Source organism: Phyllobates terribilis, unplaced genomic scaffold (genome assembly GCF_046119375.1).
Source record: "Phyllobates terribilis strain yellow unplaced genomic scaffold, ASM4611937v1 Scaffold_296__1_contigs__length_2355070, whole genome shotgun sequence".
Lineage (NCBI taxonomy): Eukaryota > Metazoa > Chordata > Amphibia > Anura > Dendrobatidae > Phyllobates > Phyllobates terribilis.
Window position 1 is genome coordinate 1,060,112 of NW_027363056.1, and position 13,727 is coordinate 1,073,838.

The window sequence follows — 13,727 nt, forward strand, 5'->3', positions numbered from 1 at the left end:
AATATATATATACAGTACAGACCAAAAGTTTGGACACACCTTCTCATTTAAAGTTTTTTCCGTATTTTCATGACTATGAAAATTGTACGTTCACACTGAAGGCATCAAAACTATGAATTAACACATGTGGAATTATATACTTAACAAAAAAGTGTGAAACAACTGAAAATATGTCTTATATTCTAGGTTCTTCAGAGTAGCCACCTTTTGCTTTGATGACTGCTTTGCACACTCTTGGCATTCTCTTGATGAGCTACATGAGTTAGGCCTGGTAAGCGAATACTGGCAAGAGAAGTGTTAGAACCTAATTAAGATGCAAGCTCACTTCTCCCTGGCGAAGGCAGGGAACAATTAGATGCCGGCTGCGATAAATGTACAGATACCTGTTGAAGTTTCATTCCCAGGACTTAAAAAAAGGCCAATTTTGGCACCGATACTGTTCGTGTAGGGGGGCCTCGGTCTGGAAGACTTGCAGTAGTTCACAATGAACGGCCACTGGAGCCGGTGCAGCGACAGTCTCCTCTGTGAAAGGGGCTTCCCGCAGTTTTGGTCACGAATTCCCCTAGCGGGGCCGTGTCTGCTATGACCAGTATTCCAGTCAGAGGGGCTGAGTTATTTGTAATTTAGCAGCTCGTCCCTCTACCCCTTCACAAGTGACATTCGGGGGACAGTAGGTCTTCTGTTTTGCGTTCTTGCATTAATACTGTACAGGCTGCTCCAGTGTCTATCATGAATGTAACACTCTGTCCCTTCCCAGGGAAATGTCTCCCCCTCACTCTTCCCTTTCTTGCTGCACTGGTCCTAATTAACTCTTTCTTTGACATGCTCTCTACTTTAGCACCCTGGGATATTTTTCATTCAGATCAACCCATTGCATATTGCGCCACTCCGGGCGACTAGTGCTTACTGCGATCGGACTATAGGTCTAAAGCTGTTAATGGAACACTGCAGCAATAATAAGGGGTCATTGTAAAATGACTGAGACTGAATATGTGGCCCGATATGCCTCCTCAACACCATGGAGACGCATTCTAAATGTTAGGGGGTCTGGGAGCTGGGTAACAAGAGCGAAGAGCTCGCTATTGGACCAGGGCCAATGTATTATGGTTTTGGCAATACCTATGGTGGATCGTGTACCAGCAGGTTATTTTCTATCCTAGGAGGTAGAAAGTGTACATGACTCGTGGTCCTCATGGGGGCAGAGGCACCTTGGGCATCCATGGCGTGGTGACCCACAAGACACAGTACTTAATACCACGGGGATTCTGTACACAATATCTGCAGTTCCTTCATAAGGCAGGGTGTCAAAAAGGATGCAAGTTTTATGTCAAGTACAGATACTACAGGGGTCTCTGCAGTTTCATGTATCATAGATTACATACACAGTTCTAGGTCTATTTTCCCTGATTTATGTTCGCTTATTGAGAGACGCTTTGAATACTTCTAACCATATCCTAACCAGCTCAAGTCTGCTTTTATCTATTGTAAGGTAGCGCTATTGATCATGTTGGGGGGCACTCACTTCACCGAGTCAATTAAAGCACACATGCAACGTTTTCCGGTAATATGAAGTCCAGCAGTTTATTACACATCATAAACTGCTTACAACATAGTCCATCTCAGTGGATCGCAGGAATGTTACACATGTATATCCTAGAGCCTTTTTAGTGGCAGCTATGCCCGCTTGGCTTCAGATACAGACTTCAGCAAGGTACAGCATCAATATTCACTTAAAGTGCCGATTTACCTTTGTCGGGTCTCAGCTGCTTCTATCAGCTCTGTTCTGCCACAGCTGAGGGTCTACAATCGGGCCGCAAGGCAGAGACTATTCAGCCCTGGAGATCGGGTGTTGGTGTTGGTACCCACGGTTGAGCATAAGTTCATGGCTAAGTGGCAAGGACCATACGAAGTGGTTGAGAAGCTGAGTGAAGTGAACTACAAGGTCCATCAGCCGGGTAGAAGGAAGCCGTACCAGATCTACCACATCAACCTACTGAAGCCACGGCGAGACAGTGGGAAGGCTCACGAGGCTCTTTGACCCCCTAAAACCTGCTGACTAAAGTAGGAAGGCCCAGGTGATAGACCTCTCATCTACTAACCAGCTGTGAAGTTGGCTACCCCCTCTGCTGATCCTTAACCAGCTGTACAGCAACCACACAACTGGAAGCAGGTACAAAACACACACTGATGATCAAATAATCACTTCCAAATCTTCCTAAAATAGGCACAATATTTTACTTTCAACTTTTGTGCAGTACTGTCTCTTTAAAATCCCACACACTTATCAGCACGGAAAACTTGCACACAGCTGGAGCAGTTTCAGCCCCTGCGCAGCAGCACCAGCCTCTCCCTTCAGCACGGAGATCAGGATTTTTCTCACACAGAACTAGGAGGAATGCAGCAGATATGGCAGTTTCTTAACAGAGTTATTACATTTGTTTAACAGAAACTCCAAACATTCCACATGAAACCCCTGTAGGGCTCAGCCTGGCATATTACACCCAGGGCACCACTTCTGTGCATCTTTGACAGAATTACAAGTTTTCTTCACCGAGAAAGTATTTTAATTAGAAATAACAGTCGGCCTTGAAAGCTAGGTCTGTCTAATTAACTATACTTTACAAAAACAGAGGAAAGTGTAACAGAAAGACAGCTGTATATAATATACAAAGCTGTGTTAACGCTTTTATGAATAACACTTATAAAGCTAATATTAAATTATTAAATATATATATTATATATACACACACACACATATAGATATTGTGGTATTTCGACAAGTTCAGCTGTATGCGGAGGAAAGACATGGGATACTGTCTCTTTAAATGTTCGGGTTAGTTTATTCAGCAGTCATAAACTACCCTTGAGTTCATAACAAAAACACAGCCCATTCGGCCAAAGAGACAAAACAAACATACAAAACTCGCTGCACAGTCCGTATTTCGGGCAAGGTCTGGCCACTCTGGATTAAGCACACACAGGTTCAGTATAGCATGAACCAGCTCCTTCCTGGAGCAAAGTTTCCCCAGGTACTAAAAACACCTGAGTGTCAGGGCTGGGTATTTAAAGCCCAGACACTCCCCTGATTGGGAGGTAGGGTGGATAACGTCCCGCCCAGCACTTTCTTTATCCACTAAAAACATTCCCTTTCAAATGTGGTTGTATTAACTCTCTCTGCACCTACTTGTGCAGGAGAACTCGCATGTTTTCACATCACTGAGCTTAATACTTCCTTATATCTCTTATATACTTCCTCTGAAGGAATGTCCATTCCCGGTGCTTTATCGTTGGCCATTGAGCTCAGTGCCCATTCTAACTCTTCTATATCAAGTGGTTCAACTAATAAATTCTGAGAGTCTAAGGAAAGGAGCGGGAGCTGAACCTTATCTAGGAAGGTCTGGGTCTGTTCTTCTGAGGGTTGAGCCTGAGAAGTATACAGCTTTGCATAGTATTCCTCCAACACTTTCAGTATGTCCACTGTGGACTGTACCACATTATCCTCCCTAGTCTCCAGACTGGATATAAAGGATGAGTCCAGGCTCGGAATGGCCTACCGGGAAATCTGAGGATCCTCCCGTGGGCACTGAATCCGACAGTCTCTCTTTTCTCAGCATGCAACACATAGCCTGCATGCCCAATTTAAGCTCCGCCGCTCCCCATCCATCTGAAGAGGGGAGAAAATCTGAGCATAAGGCTGTGTGCACCGCAACTCCCTACGCTTCTCCTGGAGCGTCACGACAGTTAGCTCCGCCACCAGCACGGACCTGCTGTGGAGTCTCAGGCTGCTGGGACATGTGGCCAGGAGAACTGTGTAATCGCTGCTGAAGAAAGAAGTGAAGAGAAGGAGTCCCCTCTCTCGTGCATTGCTGTGTCAGCTAAATTCTGTAGTTGGCACTATCAATACGGGAGGCTCCAGCGGAGCACAGTGCTGACCCGAAGTGAGTACTGGAGCCTCCTGTATTATCTCTCTAGCCTCACTACTCTCTCCTGTCCTCCACTCCAACAAAAGCTGCTTTTCCTGTTTGCCCCACGCAGTTGCAATTTCCCTGCCCCCTCTCCCGCTTCTGCCCTCTAGTTGATGATATCACTTTACCTTCCCCCACTGCTCTCTGTGATGGGGACAGGGGGTCCCCATCGTCTTCATTGCTGCCGGAGATCCAGCTACCTTATTTGTGTGTGTAAAGTGCATACACAAATCACATATATACACACTATATAAATAAATACAGTGTATATGTCATCTGCATTTATGCGAATAAGTGAATGTGTATACGTGTAACATTTTTAGATAAAAGACAGACATTAAACAGCATATATGCTTTAACTAAAAAGTGCCAGAAAAATGATAAAACACATGTACCTTTAAAAAAATAACTGCCATTTTTTATAAGCAGAATGAATAAATTAATATATCTATAATGTTGTTTATAGCAAATATATAATAGTAAAAAAAATTACAACCTCCCCACGCCCAAAGAAATACTAAAAAATAAATCATTAAAAGGGTTGTCCCATTTCAAAAATTACTCCATAAGCTCAGGGATATAAAAAACAAACCCAAAAACTGAGCTTTTACTCTTTCTATCTTTGTTGATTGGCTGCAGCTGTAAAGTTGTGTCTGCAGCGCTGCAGTCAATCAATGAACTCAGCGTCTGATGTAAACACAAGTCAATGAGCTCGGTGACAGATTACAGCACTGCAGACGTGAACAACAAAGGTGCAAGAAGTGGCAAGGGGAATTGCTGGACCCCGATAGAGTGAGTGAGATTATGTACACACTGAAAGGAATCAAGTGATCAGCAATGTAAAAATGACTTGTGCATAAGTTCACTATCTTTCAGCTTCATCTAACCGCTTTAGGCTTTCAAAGATGAAAAATGGTGAAAAGAAGTCAGCAAGAAGCTCACTATTAACACACACACACAAATATATATTTTACATATGTGTAAAAAAGATGCCTGTAATAAAAATCCAATAAGACGCTCCAGGAAAGCTGTGGACGCTTCAGGAAAGCTGTGGACGCTCCAGGAAAGCTGTGGACGCTTCAGGAAAGCTGTGGACGCTCCAGGAAAGCTGTGGATGCTTAAGGGCTTAAGGAAAGCCGTGGACCCTTCAGGAAAGCTGTGACCCTCCAGGAAAGCCGTGGACACTAAAGGAAAGTTGTGGACTGGACTTGAAAGGGCAGGAGTCATGGGGCATGTAGGGTTACGGTACTGACCTATATGGCACAATAATGCTAATTGCTCCTATCTCTACCCTTCCCAGACCTGAGGAGGATTCTGTCCTTTGTTTGCCTTGGATGAGGAGGAACTTCCTATTAACTCAGTGGATCTGAATTTTGAGTGAGAGATTTCCAATTTTATTATCCATTGTAATGCAGCAGCTTGCTAGCATTACTGTAAATGGTCCAGGATGTGTTTTACCTGACCATGTACCTTCCCCTTTAACTGATTGGTCACATGACTGTGACATCACACAGGTCCTGTATACACAGTAAAGGTCTGTACACATGACTAGGACAGCACACAGGACCTATACACACAGCTGACTGATCACATGACTGTGACATCAGCAAGGTCCTGTCAGTATGGGTGTATGTGTGCACAGGATATATAAACCCCGGTAATTGGAGACAGGTGTGTTTGGTGTGAGAGACATGAGGCCTGTTCCCCATGTGTGTGGGACACCATTCTGCCTAGTGAGGCTGAGTGAAGCCTGGTGCCTGAAAGGCTGAGACTGGATCCTGTGAGTGGATGCTAGTGGCCTTGGAAGGCAGAGGCTTGGTGAAGAGTCCGGAAAGGCGCAGACTGGATGTGTGTGAGTGAAACATTCCAGTAGCCTTAGACGGGTCGACGGCTAGAGCCCCCTACCTGGGAAGCCACAAAGCCACAGTGGTGGCGGATTAAAGGGACTGCAGCAACTAAACCCGGCAAAGGTAATACACTTTGTTACATGGACTGTGTTATGGACATTGCTATAGTATTACCTTGCTGAAGGCTGTGTCCTGGGCCAATTGGGCCTGTCTGCTATTTGAGAGACTCCCGGATGTTAAGTGTGTAAACATGCTGGTGACAAACTAAGATGGACATTATGTGTGTGAACAGCGGTTTATGATAACATAATAAACTGCTGTATTGAGAAAATACCGGAAGGACATTGCACGTGTGCTTAATTTACTCGGTGCAGCGAGTATCCCCCAGTATGATGACTAGCGCTGCCTTACACCATCCTAATAAGTAAACTTGTTGACATTTCCTCCTACACTTGGTATGCATTATATATGACCACTGTCATTTTCAGGCATTTACATGCAGGTTTCTTACAGTTCTATCTCCATTTACAGATATATTGTCCACCACTGTGGCGCTCTCTTCATTTAAATCTATATTTATGAGAAACAGAGGTGTTCTTATTTTTATACTACTGTAGTTGTTTTTATACGCTTTAATCAAAGTTATGTTTTATTATTATTCTCACCTTGCTGCTATCTACCTAAAGCAAGTTATTGGTAGATTTGGAAAGAACAAAGGATGTGGGTGTGTGGCATGTAAGGCCATTAATGTAGGCAAGTCCTTCTAGAACAAAGCCACGGGAGAAAAATATGTCCTCAGATCATTCATGAATTGCAGAAGTGAAGGGGTCATCTATAAAGCCACATGTGTCTGCGGTTTGGAATATGAAGGACTTTGTCATAGAAGGACTTGCACGTGTGCGTGCTATTACGAATCACGCGTTCCGGCAGTATGCAGATCGTTGGCGCACCAGAAGTGACGTGTTGCGATGTCACGCTGCAGAATAATGCGTTCCAATAAGAGGAAATGACGTTGTGGTGTTCAGAAATGAAGGGTTTTGCTCGGTGCTTTTGAGTTATTTAACGGGAACCGGGGAACAGGCCGCTATTACACAGGAGGAGACTTGAAGACCTACACAACTGAATGGTGTAATTCTCTGGTGAATCCCACACAGAGAAGAAAAGTTTCATGTGTTCTTTGTTTGTGTCTCTATTTTAATAAATTAAATGTTATTTTTTAATTTGTATCCTTTGAATAATCCTATATTATATTCATCTGGGAAAGTACCTTTTCTGTTTTCTACCTTTAAAAACTGTTTATGCTATTGCTTGATGACATAAGTGACCTGCTTTCCCCCCTCTTCACATTATTGCACCTTGTGAAGCAGCTTCTTCCTTCCTGCAGCTGCAATGTTCCCTGATTCAGCAGGTCCTGAGCTGCTTTCTGTTTTGCGCAGCCGGCGTTGGATCTGTAATCATCGCACTCTCTGCATCTCCCAATTCCTGAAACACCAATCGACCCTGCTGCTTAGTCCGGGATTTAGCTGCTGAGATTTCTGTTATAAATATTCCTTTAAGGTCGGCCTTCATGGCTTCCCATACATATAAAAAATAAGTTGTATTTTTATTAATCACAAGATATTCCTTTATATCCCCCTCAATTTTCCCCTTAAGATCTATAACTTGCAGCCAAAAGGGGTTAATTTCCCTGTGGGTCTGTTCTGCATTGGGGGATTAAGCTTAGGGAGACACAGAGGAGAATGATGGGATAGTGTTCTGGGCAGGAGCTGGAGTCAGATATAAGACCCTGCATCAGATCATTTCCAAGAGCCAAATCCATTCTCCACAATGAGGAGACTGTGGAGGAGGAGCAGGAGTATTGGTATACATTAGGATGACGGACTCTCCAAAGAGCAATTATGACTGTCTCCTTAACTGACCTAAAGGGGTACAATTGCCTATTACCCTCTTAGCTTCATGTCTCCCTCTATCCCAGTGAGAGTCCGGTAAAGTCCCCTAATATAATATAGGGGATTTGAGAGAAGCTGGCAATAATAGTGAGAATTTATGTATGATTCTCCTGGAATATGGTGGTGGTATGTAGATAGAGATTATTAATAGAGATTTAGTAATAACTTACAGAACAAACATACATAAAAGGAAAGTCCTTTTGATAGTATTAATTTCTCATAATTTGATAAAACGTAGTCCGACAGATGAAAAATATTTTTGGGCATTATTGTTTGGGGTAGGTTTATTCTCTTTTTTTCTTTCTCCTCGCGTTCCTCTAGCAGGTCTTTTCTTTTCCCTGGTTTGGGGGAGAAGTATTGATTTATATGCCCTTTCTTAGGAGACATATCCCAAGGTAAAAAAGGTATCAGACCTTTAGTACCAGTTGTGGTATTGTCCACTATAATAGTATTGCTTGTTATTTTAGTAGAGGAAACAATGTCTGATGTAGCATCATATATTGAGAGGTCCAGTAGTGGAGTAGAAATGGGATCTGAGAATTCGATTAGAGCAGGAAATTCAATTTCATTAGGTGGAATTAGACTTTTATTTCATTTATTGCCACTAGTTGTCTCAGTTTTTTTATTTTTACTTAGAAGAGCCCTTTCCCTTTCTTCAGTGATTCTATTTATTTGTAGTCTAATGTTTTCTAGATTTTTTTTGCATTAAGAGCTGACGGTAGAGGTTTTCCATTCGGAAGATAGAAGGGTATTTGAATTTTGTATAGGAGTGTTTGTCAAATTTGAGCTGCTGCTCACAGAACTTTTTGTAGATTCAACTGTTGCAATTGATAAAAGTTACAATTCTATTTGGTAGGACTTTTTCAATTATTTTATTATCATCATCTTTGGTTTGATCTTATTATTTTAATTTTTTTTCAATTTTTAGATTTTTGTTCGATCACTCGGGGCACACTTTGTGTTTCATTCTTTTTTCATAATACGATAATCATCCCTATCTCGTTGCAGTCTCATGTTCCAATTGTAATATGGACGTGATGTTAGAATTGATTTTTTTTATATTCTGGATGAGATTCAAACCTTAAATAGGTCCTTAGCTCAAGATAGGACTTTTTTTGTTGAAGTTTCACGTAATTATGTTCTATTTTTATGTAAACATTTTAACATATTATGCATCCAATTATTTAAATTAGAGTCCCATTCAAGTGTAAACGTATTGTCATTAGGAAATGGAGGGGTATGTACCAACCTGAGGCCCCTCAGACATATTTTTTTCATCCATAATAGTTAAAAACTGGACATCCAGACCAAAATGAAGTTACTCTTTTAATCGGTCTTTGGAAGTGCATTGAGGTGAAGGGTACATTGTTGGAAAAGGAAGAAAAAGGAAGAAAAAAAAACAAAAAAAAAACCCTCTTTAAATCTCTTAGTTTGCGAGTGTGAACGAGCTGCGTGTGTCCGGAGCGTAAGTGCGAACGAAAGTAAGTGTGTGACTTGTTTTTCAGTGACTTTGGATTCAGGGAGTTTGGAAGGGAGGACTTAGGACTGAATTGCTGACTGTATTTCATTCTTTCTTTACTTTACTTTTTACTTAATTAATCCACCTGACCTACTTATCTGATTCCCCCGTCCATACTTGATACTTAACTGATCCCCCGCCGATATCTAATTGATACACTTGCACATCCCTAATTGATCCCCGTCCATACACCTATATATAAATAATTGTGTTTTGTACTTGTATATATATACTGACTGTATCCCCATATTTAGAATGACGTCCATTTTGGCCGGAGCCGTGCAGTGTACATCTTGCGCAATGTATGCATTCCGTGAGCAACCGCTCGAGGATCCATACTGCTGCGAGAGATGTGAGCATATCGTGCACTTGGAAGCCCAAATTCTGGATCTAAGTGCTCAGATAGCGATACTGAGGAGCATCGACAACATGGAACGGAGTTTGCTGCTCACCGAGCAGACACTCAATGGGTCAATACTGGGGGTGGAGCATAGAGGGGAAGTGCAGGCTGAACAGGCAGGGAGCTGGATAACAGTTAGGAGGGATAGAGGGAAGAAGTATAGGAAGGCTGGTTCAGAATCGGCATTATTGGAGCACGACAGATCCTCTGACCGCCGGGGGAGTGTATGCTCCAGTAATGAGGGGGAGGGGGGAAGTGTAGGGCAGGCAAGACAAGTTCTGGTAGTGGGTGACTCTATTATTAGGGGGACAGACAGGGCAATCTGTCACAAAGACCGGGATCGCCGAACGGTGTGCTGCCTCCCTGGCGCTCGAGTCCGGCACATCGCTGATCGGGTTGACAGGTTACTGGGTGGGGCTGGCGAAGACCCAGCGGTCATGGTCCACATCGGCACCAATGACAAAGTGAGTGGTAGATGGAGGGTCCTTAAAAATGATTTCAGGGACCTAGGTAGGAAGCTTAGGGCAAGGACCTCCAAGGTAGTTTTCTCAGAAATACTACCAATCCCGCGAGCCACACAGGAGCGCCAACGGGAAGTTAGGGAGGTGAATAAGTGGCTAAAGAGTTGGTGCAAGGCAGAAGGGTTTGGGTTCATGGAGAACTGGGCCGACTTCGCGGTCGGCTACAGGCTCTACCGTAGGGACGGGCTGCACCTCAATGGGGAGGGTGCAGCGGTGCTGGGGAAGAAGATGGCTAACAGGTTGGAGGAGTTTTTAAACTAGAGACGAAGGGGGGGGAAACCAAGGAAATAGGTGGGATGTGAGGCAAGCAAGGGGGAAGGGGAGAAGTGAATATAATGAGGGTGGAGAGGGGGGTGGGGATAGTACAGTTAGATCGTTAGAGAAGAATAGGATGCTAAATAACCCCAAAGTTTTATCTTGCATGCTGACCAACGCAAGAAGCCTGACCAATAAGGCGGATGAGCTGCGGGCGCTTATATCGGAGGAGAGGTATGACATCGTAGGTATAACAGAGACTTGGCTAGACGATAGCTACGACTGGGCGGTAAATTTATTAGATTATAGTTTATTTAGAAGGGACCGGAAACAGGGGAAAGGCGGAGGAGTCTGCTTATATGTAAAGTCATGTCTAAAACCCAGACTAAGGGAAGATATAGGAGAGGAGAAGAGGAAACCAATATGGTTGAACAAGAACGTAAAAGGGGCGTTAAATAGCAAAAAAAGAGGCATTCAAGAGATTAAAACAGGAAAACAGTAAGGAAGCACTAATGTGTTACAAGGAAAAAACGAGAACCTGTAAAAAACAAATAAAAATAGCGAAGGAGGAAACAGAGAGACGTATTGCTAGGGAAAGTAGATCAAATCCCAAACTGTTCTTTACGTATATAAATAGTAAAAGGATTAAATCGGATAATATTGGACCGATAAAAAGTGAGGAAGGCAAAATCATAGAGAAAGATGAGGATAAAGCGAATCTATTAAATAATTTTTTTTCGACAACTTTCACAAAGGAAATCGAAATAACAGGAGAAATGAGAAGTGACAAGCTTAATCCTCCACTAAGTATGACAAATCTAACCCAAGCTGGGGTACAGAAACGCCTCAGTAACATTAAAATAAACAAATCACCAGGACCTGATGGCATACACCCACGGGTACTAAGTAATGTGATAGACAGACCGTTATATCTTATATTTAAGGACTCTGTTGAGACTGGGTCTGTGCCACTTGATTGGCGACAGGCGAATGTAGTGCCAATATTCAAAAAGGGAGCGAAAAGTGACGCCGGAAACTATCGGCCGGTGAGTCTGACGTCCGTTGTGGGCAAAATTTTTGAAAGCTTCATTAAAGAGGCAATTATGGAGCATCTTGATGCTAATAATCTTTTAATCCCGAACCAACATGGATTCATGAGGAATCGCTCCTGCCAAACAAACCTGATTGACTTCTACGAGGAGGTTAGCTCTCGAGTAGATCAGGGGGAACCAGTGGATGTCGTGTATCTCGACTTCTCAAAAGCTTTCGATAGCGTGCCACATAATAGGTTGGTATACAAAATGAGAATGATGGGGCTGGGGGAAAATGTCTGCAAGTGGGTAGCTAACTGGCTAAAGGATAGAAGGCAGAGGGTGGTTATAAATGGAATATACTCAGATTGGGTAAGCGTCACTAGTGGGGTACCACAGGGGTCTGTACTAGGCCCAATGTTATTTAATATCTTTATTAACGACATAGTCAACGGGATAAATAGTAAAATATCAATATTTGCAGATGACACAAAGTTATGTAAAACAATTAATACAAAAGAGGACAGTGCAGACCTACAGAGGGATTTGGATAAGCTGGGTAGGTGGAGCATTAAATGGCAAATGAGGTTTAACGAGGAGAAATGTAAGGTCATACATATGGGAAGGAAAAATGGAAGTCACCAGTACTCACTGAATGGGAAATCATTGGGGAATTCAGAGATGGAGAAGGACTTGGGCATCTTGATTGATAGCAAACTAAATTGGAGTGCCCAAAGTCAGGCCGCTGCTGTAAGGGCAAACAGGGTAATGGGATGTATCAGAAGAGGTATAGCTGCAAAGGAGGAGAACATTGTTCTTCCACTGTACAAAGCTCTGGTCAGACCACACTTGGAATACTGTGCTCAGTTATGGGCCCCAATATATAGAAAGGATATAAATGAGCTTGAAAAGGTACAAAGGAGGGCAACAAAATTAATAAAGGGAATGGAGGGACTGCAATACCCAGAGAGGTTGGCAAAACTAGGACTATTCAGCCTGGAAAAGAGAAGGTTGAGGGGGGACATAATAAATGTGTACAAATATGTTAGGGGACAGTATAGAGATCTTGCCCGGGATTTGTTCAAAAGGAGGGATATTACGGTAACAAGAGGGCACTCACTAAGACTGGAAGAGAAAAGGTTTCAGCACCAGCATAGGAAGGGGTTCTTTACGGTAAGAGCAGTGAGAATATGGAATTCACTGAGTGAGGAGACGGTAATGTCGGATTCACTACACCAGTTCAAGCGGGGACTGGATGCATTTCTAGATACCAGGCAGATTTCAGCATATACTTAAAAATAAAATAAAATAGTAGGTTGATACAGGGATTTATTCTGACTGCTGGTTTCAGAGTTGGGAGGGAATTTTTCCTCAGGTGAAGATTGGCCAAATCATTTGGGGTTTTTGCCCTCCTCTGGATCAACTTTAGCAATTAAAGAACTAACAGGTCGAACTTGATGGACGCAAGTCTTTATTCGGCTTTACAAACTATGTTACTATGTTAATAATTTTTTTTTCTTAAAACTTCGTGTCCTCCTAACTGAATGAGTTTGTGGAATTGTCCGTGTCCATAACGGATCCTCCTGTTTGTCCAATAGTTTGTAACATGAGCCGTTCACTTGATGAAAGTCGATTGTAAAAGTATTCCATGATGTAGATATATAGATAATTCCCTCTGCAGCCGGGCTCTCCTTTGACAATTGCCAGACTGGGAGACGGTTCCAAGGTATTGCTTCTGTATCCAAGATAAAACACTAGGGAGAAAGTAGCAAAAATAGGGTCTTATCCAACAAACATTTAAGAGTATTTGTATCAGATTGTGCTAACCTGATCCGTATTCTTTTCTTTGGTGTTTTAAGTTTGATGTTCAGCTGCTGCGGATCCAAGGATTTGTCAAAGCCGATGAATATCAGGATCTGGAGAAATTTGTGGATACTTCCCGCGCTGCTGGTTTATTGAAGATGTCAATTCAGAAAGGTTTATTAAATATAATTGAATATGAAACGTGCAGAGCTCTCAGATTTTTTTTCTATCAATGAATCTGGCTCTTAGTTTCTGCACTTCTATAGAATAATCTGGAAAGATCGAGATTTTGGATCCATTGATTATTACATCTGGATAATCCCTTGCCTGTCGCAGGATAATATCTATGTCCCGGTAGTGTAAAACTTTAGCTAGCACAGATCTTTGTGGAAGCCCAGGAGGAAGAGGACGGGTCGGCACCCTATGAAATTGTTCTA